This window comes from Gracilinanus agilis, chromosome 5 (assembly GCF_016433145.1).
Source record: "Gracilinanus agilis isolate LMUSP501 chromosome 5, AgileGrace, whole genome shotgun sequence".
Lineage (NCBI taxonomy): Eukaryota > Metazoa > Chordata > Mammalia > Didelphimorphia > Didelphidae > Gracilinanus > Gracilinanus agilis.
The window spans coordinates 204270102-204282758 of NC_058134.1; positions in this window are offsets into that span (position 1 = coordinate 204270102).

The window sequence follows — 12657 nt, forward strand, 5'->3', positions numbered from 1 at the left end:
TGATGATGTGATTAGCAAAACATTTTTGAGCTCATATCGCCAATATACGTTCTTTTACTACCCTACTGATAAATGTGGGCATTATACAAATTATCCCCCAAAATAGACATTTTAAAAGGTGAGATAATGAAGAAATAATATTTGATTCTAGATTCAATGATAAATCACTGGACTTTTATTAAATAGGGGAAAGAGATAGTCAGATCTGAACTTTAAGAATACCATTTTGGCAGTTGTGTAGAAGAAGGATTTGGGAGAGGAGTGAATTGAGTCAGAGATCAATTAAGAGACGATTACAGGGGCAGCTTGGTAGCTTAGGGGATTGAGAGCCTTGCCTAGAGACAGGAAATATTTTGATCCAGCCATACCACTGTTGGGTTTGTACCCCAAAGAGATTATAGATAAACAGACTTGTACAAAAATATTTATAGCCGCACTTTTTGTGGTGGCAAAAAACTGGAAAATGAGGGTATGTCCTTCAGTTGGGGAATGGCTGAACAAATTGTGGTATATGTTGGTGATGGAATGCTATTGTGCTCAAAGGAATAAAAAACTGGAGAAAAAATTCCATGTGAACTGGCAAGACCTCCAGGAACTGATGCAGAGTGAAAGGAGCAGAACCAGGAGAACATTGTACACAGAGACTGATACACTGTGGTAAAATCAAATGTAATGGACTTCTGTACTAGAAGCAATGCAATAACCCAGGACAATTCTGAGGGATTTATGGAAAAGAACGCTACTCACATTCAGAGGAACTACAGGAGTGGAAACAGAAGAAAAACAACTGCTTGAACACATGGGTTGAGGTGGACATGATTGGGGAGGTAGACTCGAAACTACCACACCTGCAACTATCAACAATTTGGAAATAGGTATTGATCAATGACACATGTTAAAACCAGTGGAAATACACATCAGCCATTGGTGGGGGGGGGGGAAGCTCAGGGGGTGAAGGGGAAAGTAAGAGCATGAATTATGTAACCATGTTAACTTTTTCTAAAAAAATAAATATTAATAAATGTTTAAAAAAAGAGACGATTATAGGAGCAGCTTGGTGGCTCAGGGGATTGAGAGCCTTGCCTAAAGACAGGAAATCCTGAGTTCAAATACGGTCTCAGCGGCTTCCTAGCTGTTAACACTGGACAAGTCACTGAAAACCGCCATTGCCCAGACCTTACTGTTCTTGCTTTGGAACCAACACACAGTATTGATTCTAAAAGGAAAATAAGAGCTTTAAAAAAAATGTGACCTTCAAGACTTAACCCAGAAGGAGCTGACACAGTGGCTTATCTAACACTGATGACACATTTGGATGTGAACTTTATGCAATCAATGCAAAACTGTGTTAGGACTGAGCCAACTCTCTAAGGGTCTACTGGGAAGAGTATGCCTCTGAAGTGTTGGAGGAAAATGTTTTTAGTTATGTTCCTGCTATAGCTACAAAGTAAATATTCCCTTTTAAAAGTTACTTGATGTTAATTGAATAAATAAAACTGGGGCATGAGGCACTGGCAGTTAGGAGAGGGGGAATCACATGAGAAAGGTAGCCCAAACTGAGTACGGGAAACAACGTTTCAGAGATATCCTCTACAACTGGAAAGAGGAGATGCAGCCAGCCTCTCAGAGAATGAGACCAGATTAATGATGATAGGCTTCTCCCCTTAAAGAACCACCTCTCTCTTCTCTCACCAGAATGCCACCAAACCTAAAGAACTCAAGCCAAGGGAAAGGAGAAGCTTCCAAGAACTCATGCCTTTGGATTGTTCCTCCACTTCCAGCTATGGAGTCAATCAAAAAGGCTTCTATTCATAGCATGGTCTGATTACCCATTACAATATGCCTGCACAAACTTCAAAGTCCATGTAGAAACTGTATCCATGAAGTACTGTGTTATTGTCATTGCTCAGCCACTTCTAATTCTTTGGGATCCCATAGATAGACCATATCATGCTAATTCTGTCCACGGCATTTTCTTGGCAAAGTTACTGAAGAGGCTTGCCATTTCCTTCTCCAGAGGATTAAGGTAAATAGAGGTTAAGTGACTTGGCTAGGATCACATAGCTAATAAGTATCTGAGGCCAGATTTGAACTTAGATCTTCCTGTCTCCAGCCTCTGTGCTCTATTCACTGAGACACTCTAAAACTAGTATTAGCCAGTTCCCTGTAACACCTGCCATCAGTTCTGGCCTTTGTAATAGGTATAGGCTTTAAAAGTATAAAGGCAGATTTTTGCAAGCATATTAGGGAAAGCCTTTGCTTCATGCTAACTCAAGGCAAGAAGGGATTCATGCTTTGTTATATGTTTTGCTCTTTTCTTGTTGTTTTTTTAACACTGGAAAATAAACAAAGCCCATGTAAGAAATGTGCAAGATCAAGAGAAAAAAATTCCTGCACTGGCTGTAGCCAAAAATGTATGTCCTATTTTATACCTTGGTCCATCATCTGTTGGGATGTTTTCATCTGTCCCCTTTGTAACAAGACTTCATATGTAGTGGGTTACATCTAGCATCAAAGTAAGTCACTGTGATCAGAGTTCTAAGTCACTCATAGTTGTTCATCTTCCAATATTGTTGTCATGGAACTTAGGTGGCATGATGGGTAAAGCACTGGACCTAGAATCAGGAAGACTCATCTTCATGAGTTCAAATATGGCCTCAGTCAGATACTTATTAGTTATGTGAACCTGAGCGAGTCACTTACCCCTAATTGCCTCAATTTCCTCATCTGTAAGATGAGCTAGAAAAGGAAATGGCAAATCATTCTAGAATCTTTGCAAAGAAAATCTCAAAAGGTGTCACGAGAAAGTAGGGCATGATTGAAAACAACTGAACAGCATATTGTTGTCATATGAATTGTTTTGGTCCTGCTTACTTCACCCTGAATCAATTCATAGACTCTTCTCAGGTTTTTCTGAAATCATCCCTTTTATCATTTCTTTTGGCATAGTAGTATTCTATGACATTCATATACAATAATTTGTGTAGCTGTTCTCCAACCGATGGACACCCCCTCAGTTTCCAGTTCTTTGTTGCTTCAAAAAAGAGCTGGTATAAATATTTTTGAACATTGAGATTCTTTTCTGCTTTCTTTGATTTGGCCTAGAAATGCTATCTATCACCCCCATTATACAGATAAGCAACATTAGGCTTAGACAAGTCGTGACTTGGTCTGATAGTACAGCAGAGTCAAAACTCAGTATCAAGTCTTTGTGATTTTAATCTATTACTCATTCTACCTTCATTCCTGTATATATTCATTTGTGCAGCTGAAAGTTAAGAAAAACAAGTAGCAATTAATATATGCAATGATATCTCAAAATCATCAGGAGATAGTGGCCTTTTGCACACACATGAATATCACCAGAGAAAGGATTTGGGAATAAATTCTCTCCAGGTAATTCCAGGGAGCTCTTTAGAGACAGGAAGATGCCATTGTGATTTGATATGATGTGACATTCAGTGTTGCTGTGGCTTGCCTAAAAGTTGATTTCTTTAAAAAATTGAAAAATCAGCTGACAGTCCCTGGGGGCAAGAATTCATAATCTCCCTTTGCCAGCTGGGACAATAACTCTAGGACCTGATTCCTTTTACTTTTCCCACCACCCAGCACTTTAGAGGGTGCCTGGGGCCTTCCGAAATCATTATATGTGATTTTTACAAGATATGATGAGTACCCAGCATTCCAGGCCACAGACTTCTTTTGTCCTGCATTTCGGACAGTCAGTTATATATATATACTGAGCCCTTCTGTGGGCTAGCTTGCCAGTGCAAGGTATAATCTGTAGTCTCTGTCTTCAGGGAGCTCACAGGGGCATGGAATCAGCAAGTCCCATACATTCAGTCTATGATTCTGGAATCATTTAATCCAATCCCCTTAGGAATTTGAGGTTCAAAGTAAGGAAGAAACTTGCCAGTTCGGTCCATACACTAGCCTGCCTTAGAGCTTATCTATCAACCCAGGCAAAAGTAAGTACTTTCCTATGGGGACCCCAAAAAGTGAAGATGTTCCTTAAACACCTTCATCATAACCTCTTGTTTCTCCCCTCACCTCAGTCTTCCCTTCTGCCACAATTGTCATGAAAGTGGTTCCCACCAATCAGTCTCAAAGGAATTTACCAGAGTCAGGAGGAATTGGAAATGCAGCTGCCATTGTTACTCAGTCATTTCAGTCATGTCCAACTCATCATGACCCCATTTGTGGTCTTTTTGGAGAAGACACTGGAGTGATTTGCCATTTTCTTTACCAGCTCATTTTATAGCTGAAGAAACAGAAGTCAAGAGGCTTAAGTGACTTACCCGAGGTCCCACAGGTGGTTATGTCTGAGGTCAGATTTGAACCCAGATCCTCCTGTCTCCAGATCTGGCACTCTATCCACACTTAGTTACCCTTGGATATATAGCGCTGAAAGCCAAATCAGATCTTACCATCTCCGTGAAAGTTTTCATGACCACTCCTCCAATTTATGATCGCATTTTGTCTGGCTTTCTTATGCCATTATCCTTCACTTTATAGCCTGCTTATTTGTATACATTTCATAGCCAAGGCAGGGGTCTCTGGACTTTAAGTTCTTTAGAGGTGAGGATTAAAGTGGTACAGTTGATAGAGTGCTGGAGATGGCATTAGGAAGGCCTGAGTTCAAATCCCACCTCCCTTCCTTACTAGCTAGGTGACTGTGGGTGAGTCCTTTAACCTCTCTGCCTGTCTTTCCTCATCTGTAAAATGGAAATAATAATAGTAGGGCTGTTGTGAAGGTTAAATGAGACATATTTATAAAGTGCTTTTGCGAATCTTAAAATGATATATAAATGGAATATCATCATCATTACTATTCATTTCAACTTTGAATCCCCATAGTGCCTAGCAAAGGATCAAGACAGTATAATAGAAAAAACAAGTTACTTGAATTCTCTGAGCCTCAGTTTACTCATCTGTAAAGGAAAATAACAATATTTGCCTCAAAGGATTATTGTGAGAATCAAATGTGTTGCCTTTTATTAGGGATAGAACCTTACATAGAATAATACATAAAGGACCTGCAATTTCCTCAGTGTGGAGAACTTCCATAGCAATCCCTCCTACAAAGTGGATTAAAATCTGTCTGTGACTTGGGAGGTAAATGCTTGGGAGTTGTTTGGAGCATTTAGAAGTTAAGTGACTTGTTCAGGGGCACATAGCTAATAAGTGTCAAAAACCAGATTTCAACCCAGATCTTCTTGCCTCCAATATCAGTCCTCTAAAAACTACAATTATGCTGCCTACTTTCCACATGACAGATGATTTAAGAATGTTCAATTGAATCTGCCAGACACTTCATCACTATTGAGATTCCTTAAATATACTCTAAATCTTGGCCCCCAAATGGTATAGGTTCTAACTAAATCCAGGCCAGATACCCAGAGAAATAGAGTGATGTCACTTAAATATCTGGCTTCCCTTGCAGACTGTCAAAAAAAAAGCATTTATTAAGCTCTTGCCATGTACTAGGCAAAGTGTTAAATGTTATAAATAAAAAGGTAAAATGAGCCACTATCCTCAAGGAATTTTCATTCTAACGAGGGAGACAACCAATCATGTAAAATCAACAAACATTTGGTAAGCATTTACTATCTGCCAAGTATTGGTTGAAATACTTGGGAATGCAAAGAAGGGCAGATTTAATAAAATCAAACCAAACCTAGGTACATACAAGACATATACAGAACAGATTGGTGATAATCTTTTTTTTTAAAAAATTATTATTCCTATCTTTTGTTTTTACAATACTTGAATTTCTCCATTACTATCCTTCTCTACTCCTAAAGCACCATCCCTTTCTTTAAAAAAATTTTTTTAAAGAGGAGGAAGAGAAAAATATCAGCAAAAAAAACCTGATAATATATGCAGTATTTCCTACCTATTATAAGGATGATATTAGAAAATAAGTATTGTTTTATTAGTTTAAAGATAAGAAGTAGAAAAGCTGGCTTGAGGAAGATTTGGAGTTTCAAATAGAGCTGAGAGTGTTAATTTCAACTGTTGTCAGTTATTTCTATGACAGTTACATGCTCTGGGTGTGGCATTACAGGAGTGGCTTCTGGCAGTCAACAGAGCCACATGCATCTTCTTTCTCTCTCAGGGCTGGAGAAGGTAACATCTTTGCCTCTCTCTATCTCTGTCTGAGTGAAAGACTTGAAGGAGTGGAATGTTTTCTTTTCCAACTTGGGAAACACTATTCATTTATCTGTTACTAAGTATAGATTGGTTAAACTGTGAAAAGACCAAACAAAACCTCGTCTTTGGTTTGGACTCTAAGTCTGTTAAGACTCAGAGTCCTAACTTGATTCTTGTGGAGACTCAACCAGCTAGGCTTGGTTATCTTTATAACTTAAAGGCAAAGTTAAGACTTGGAGTGGTTAAGTTTATTTAGAATAGTATAAATTTGGTTAGTTAGATCAGGGAGGATTAGCATAGCCTGTAAACCACAGGAGAAGTGCTTCCTTATGGGACCTGGGAGTTTATTTGAGTGGAGTTAGAATCCCTTAGAATTAGAAATTGTTTTTCCCCTATATATATATTTTAAACAAAAAGTGTATTTTCTATAAAAAGAGTCTCTTTAGCATTCCTTGCGCCTGGCCCTGAATGGAAGTTCATCTTTGAGCTTCACTTCACTTAGCACTGAAGATACTTTGATAACATCTATCAAAAGTATCTAGAAACAATTTTGAACCTTTATTTTCTAGTTTTTTCCTTATTTTTGTGTCTTGCCGTTACTATTTCCTACCTATGAGCCCTCTACCTCTGCAAAAGAGTTGAGAGAGACATTTTTCCACACCTCTTCTTTGGGGTCATGCTTGTTTATTTGTGATTTTGTGATATTTGGTTTGGATTGTTTTGTAGTGGTTGTTTTTTCAATTGATGTTGTTGCAGTCATTGAGTATGGTGCACTCTTGACTCTGGTTACTTCTGTTCGTGTCAGTTTTGTCCATGTTTTTTGTCCTAAACATATTTATGATTTGTTAAAGTACAATAATGTTCCACTAATTATAGGCATCACAATTTGTTTAGCCATTTACCAATCAATTGGCATGTACTTTATTTCCTTTTCTTTGATACCACAAAAAGTAATGCTATAAATATTTTGATGTATACAGGGATTTTTTTCTTACCAAAGACTTCCTTGGAATCTCCAAAAAATTTGGTGTACTATTACATTCATCTCAGTAGGGAAACAGGAAGGAATCAAATCTAGGGAGGAATAATGAGGATAATTAAGGGAGAGATTAGTCATAAGCAATGCATAACACATGAAGGTGTAAAGAATAAAAACATGTGAGAGTGGTTTAAGCAAGAGGAAAAGAAAAGGGAGAGGGGAGAGAAAACAAATTGTACCAAGCATAGGTCACTTGTCCTAAGCATACTCCTTTCTCAAAACTCTCTTTCTTATAAAGATGTAGTCAGAAGCAAGAGTAAGAAACATAATCATTGTAACTGTAAATGTGAATAAAATGAGCTCACTCTTAAAATGAAAGAGAACATCAGAAGGGATACCCTATTTAAACATCAAAATAAAAATCCTGAAATCCAAACAAGGGATTATCAAAACTGAAAAAAGCTTGTTAATAAACAAAACTTGAAAACAGTATTTTTTAAAACTGACAAACTATTAAATAATTAGATTGTTTTAAAATAGGAAAACCAAATTATCACTATCAAAAATTGAAATGGAACATTCACATCATATGAAGGAAAAGTAAAGAATATTCTTAGGAATTATTCTGTCCAAACTTATATAAATAAACCACAACTTAAATGAAATTAATATGTATACAAATATGCATACCCAAATTAATAATGCAAGAAATATCCTCTTAAAACAACACAACCTCAGAAAAAGAAACTGAACAAGCCATAAATGAGCTCCCTAAAATAAGAAAACCCAGGACCAGGATGATATAGAAGTGAATTCTAACAACCATTCAAGGCTAAATTAATTCTAATATCCCACAAACTATGAAAAAGAATAGAAAAAGCATTACCAAATGCTTTCTATGCAACAGATATGGTCTTGATAACTAGACCATGAACAGTCAAAACAGAGAAAAACTATAGGCCGGTATCTTTGATGAATATTGACCCCCCCACACACAAATTTAGTAAAATATTAGCAAAGAGACCATACATAGTAACATGTCAAAAAAATTATATATTTTGACCAAGTTGAGTTCATACCAGGAATTCAAGGTTGGTTCAATATTATGAAAATTACTAACATCATATTAACGTAACAATATAGTAACATAAGAACAACAAAAATCTTATAACATCATTAGAACCTGAAAAACCTTTTGACAAAATATAATAGCCATTTCTATTAATACCAGAAAACAAAGGGATTGATGGCCCTTTCCTAAATGTGATAAGCATTTCTCTGAAATTAAGAGACAACATTACATTTAACTGCCTTTAGAGTTCTTGCTAATAATAAGATCAGAGTTAAAACAAGGATATCCATTATCACCACTAAAGGATGCTAAAAATCCTATCCCAAGCAATAAGACAAGAAAAAGAAATTAAGAAAATAAGCATAGACAAAGAAAAAATAAAATTAAAACCATTTGCATATAAGATGGTTTACTTAGAGAACCCTAGGAGTCAAGTAAAAAACAGTTGTATCAATTAAAAATGTTAGAAAAGTTACAGAATGCAAAATGAATCCTTATAGCTCATCAGTATTTACCAACAAAACCCATTATAAAGAGATAGACAGGAAAATTCCATTTAATATTACTACAGAACATATAAAATAGTTAAACATCAACCTACCAAGATAAATAGATGAATACAGCTACAAAATACTCTTTAAAAAAACTTACCTTTTGTCTTAGAATAAATACTAAATATTAATTCTGAGGCCAAGGAGGGGTAAGAGCTAGACAAGTGGGATTAAGTGACTTGCCCAGGGTCTCATAGGAAGTGTCTGAGGCCAGATTTGAACCCGAGATTTTCTGTCTCTGGGCCTGGCACTCTATACATTGAACTACCTAGCTGTTCCCAAACCTTCTTTGTGGAAAATATTTTAAAAGAACTAAATAATTTGAGAAATATTAATTACTTATAGGTAGACTAAGTTAATGTTTTTAAATGCTAGACAATATACTAAAAACTGACCACACATGATTCTAGAGTATTGATGCTGACCTTTGCTACTACTCTCTTCCTAAAAATATCTGTTAGATCTAAAACTCTGTATACTCTTTAATCCATCTTCTATTATGAGATCTATAATCCAAAGAAATAAAAAGGGGAGAGGGAGATATCTATTTGTACTGAGATGTTCATAGCTACTCTTTTTATAGTAGCAAAAAATTTTGAAGTTGAGGGGTTGTCCATCAGTTGGGAAATAGCTGAACACGTTGTGGCATAAGATAGGGATGAAATGACAAGCAGAATGATTTCAGAAAAATCTGGAAAGACTTACATGAATTGATGCAAAGTGAAATGAGCAAAACCAGAAGAGCATTGTGTACCATGACAGCAATATTTCTTGATGAACAACTGTGAGTGACCTGGTTATTTTCAGCAATGCAGTGATCCAAGACAATCAAAGAGGCACATGATGAAAAATGCTATCTGCCCTCTGAGAAAGAACTAATGGAGACTCAGTGTATATGGAAACAAAGTATGTTTCATTTTCTTTTTCTTTTTTTTTTTCATTTGAGATCTCTTTCACAAATGACCAATATGGAAGAATGTTTTCCATGATTAGACATGTAAAATCTAAAAAGAGAGGGAGCTATTTGACTAAAGGTGCAGAATGACATATATTTTTAGACATAGTCAAGGGGGGATTTGTTTTGCTTTATTTGGATATTTATTACAACAGTTTGGATTGGTTTTTCCAATAGAAAGGGGGTAAAAAGGAGAGAAAATAAATTTTAGTTAATTACAATGTTTAAAGCTACATGACCTCACGAGTAATTAAATTCCTCTAAATTTCAATCTCCTCATTTGTGAAAATTTCCTTTCAGTAATACATGGTTTGGGGATTTCATTAGGGTTATCCCTTTTACCAATGCAAATCACAATCTTCTCTCCTAGTAGATGATGGTCATGATTTTCTGAGCCTGAGGGAAAAAAAATCATTATGGGCTAGCTCTCTGTTAATAAGCCCCTACACTTACCTAGGTTGACTCATGGATGATAAACACCCTCTCAAACTTTCACTCTAACTTTCCACCTTCGGAAGATCTGCTAGCCTTAAGCAGCTAGAGGATAGTTCTAGTTCTAGATGCTCCATCTGCTAGATAAAGCAGAACAGAGAACACCAAATCTAGAGTCAGGATGACCTGAGTTCAAATCCTGCCTCAGATACTACCTGTGTGACCCTGAGCAAGTAACTCAACCTTTGCTTCACTTTCCTCAGCTATAAAATAAAGAAAATAATAGCACCTGGCTTGCAGCATTGTGGTAAGGCTAAAATAAGACCATATTGTAAAGCACTTAGCACAGCACCTGGCACATAGTAGGTGATATATAGGTGTCCATGATTATAATTATTATCATAGTATCTGCTTCATTAACATAGCCATCAACAACAAAGATCACCTTTATATCCTTCTATGAAACATCAGAATAGGACTTACTGGAGGCATCTATTAAATAGAAATAAAAATAAAACTATTTCCCTGCTTCATTGAACTCTTGCAAGGTTCATATGTGATCACTGACATAAAAGCCTTTTGAAAGAGTTGACAGCACTGCACGAAAGAAAGCAAAGGATTAATATTTCAATTATACCTCAGTTATTTGAGGAATACTTATCCAGCTACCTCAATCACTGGGGCTATAACAAAAAACAAAAATAATCAGAAAATGATCTTTGAGCTGTTGAAATGAATGATAGGTGGCTCAGGGCAACTGGATAGAGTCCCAGGCCGGGAGTCGGGAGAGCCTAGGTTGAAATTTGGTCTCAGACACCTCCTAGCTGTATGTCCCTGGGCAAGTCATTTAACCCCCATTGCCTAGCCCTTGCCACTCTTCTGCCTTGGAATCAACATTTAGTATTAATTCTAAGAGAGAAGGTAAGGGTTTGGGGTGGAGGTGGGGAGCAGAAGAAATGAATGTCACAAAGCCACTCTACTATCCAAAATAAAGCCATCATTTAATTAAAGCCCATTTACTCTATCATAATATAACTCTAGCAAATTTCTTATCTCAAATCTGATTAAAAGCAGTAACTGGTAAAGGGGTGGCAGTGGATTTAGAGGCAGTCAGAGCAAAGAGATAGCTGACGGTCAGTTATAAAAAGCAGACACAAGAACTCAAAGAAGACTGAAGCCTAGAGACATTTGGTATATGTACTCCAATCATTTTATGCACTAGTAGGTAAGGTTCAACTGTATAATTTAGTTCAAGAAGCAGTTATTTTATGCCACATTTAATAAACCTTAATCTTGTGGTCTATAAAACTAGGTGTTTCAAATTAAATATAATAGGGAGTAATCAAGAGCGTCACTCTTCAATTTGAGGAATACCCCTATCAGCCTTACAAATTAAAGAGAATGGATGATTGTTTGGAGAAACAACTAAATAACACCTCTTTGTGGGATGGGAATATGTCCAATAGCACAGTACTGATTGGGTTTTGGAGTCTAGGGCTGCCTTCTGATGAGTAGCTGATTGAGAATTAATTGTCCATCCCTGTGGTCCCTAGAAGCAAATTATAAGAGCCAATTCATTTCTTTTTCTTCTCTTTCTTTTGCTCATAAAGGTTTCCTTTTTGCCTTTTCAGGAGTGCAACAAGAGGGTGGGAATAAGAATCCCCTCCTACCCTCAGGAGCAGTGTCTTAGAGCATTAGATCATAGCGGTAGTAGCTTGATTATTCACCAACTCCCCAAAGTAGCTGAACTGCCAGGATGGTACTTTGAGTCTTAGAAAGATTATAGAGAACACTATAAGAAAAAGGGACTCAAAAGAAATCAGCTTGCCCTGAAAGTATCTCCCAAGTTCAGTTCTTTCACAGGGCCAGCTGATAGGCAATTAAAAAAAAAACAAATCTTTACCTTCTGTCTTAGAATTGATACTAAGTATGATTTCCAAGGCAGAACAGTAAGGGTCAACCAATGAGGGTTAAGTGACTTGCCCAAGGTTTTATAGCTTGGAAGTATCTAAGGCCAAATTTGAACCCAGAATCTCCCATTTCTAAGCCTAATTAGCTGCCTCTGCTGTTGGGCTAGTTGCATGGTTCGTATTTCTTTATCTATTCATGTGCTCTACTGACTCAATAGTATCTTGTATTTTCTGTGTGCACTAAGGTTATTCCGTATCTGGCCTAAATAATAGACCTTGAGTGCCTATGTGGGAGGTAGAAACCCTGTTATCTACACTCGGAGAAATTTAGACATCCTATACTCAAACTTTATTTTGGACATTTAAAAAAATTAACTGGAAATGGGAACAGGGAGTCAAAAGGTTCAAAGTAATGGACCCCATCTATGTAAGCCCAGATCCCTTGAGTGAATCTAAGATAGGTTATATAAATATCTAAACAAAGCTATGTCGAAATTTCCTGATATGCTGTGTCCATTAATTATATACTGTTTTAGTTAAATTGGAATGCAGAGTTTATTCACAGTCCAGGGATTCAAAGACTGTTCCCAAGTGAATATTTTCTG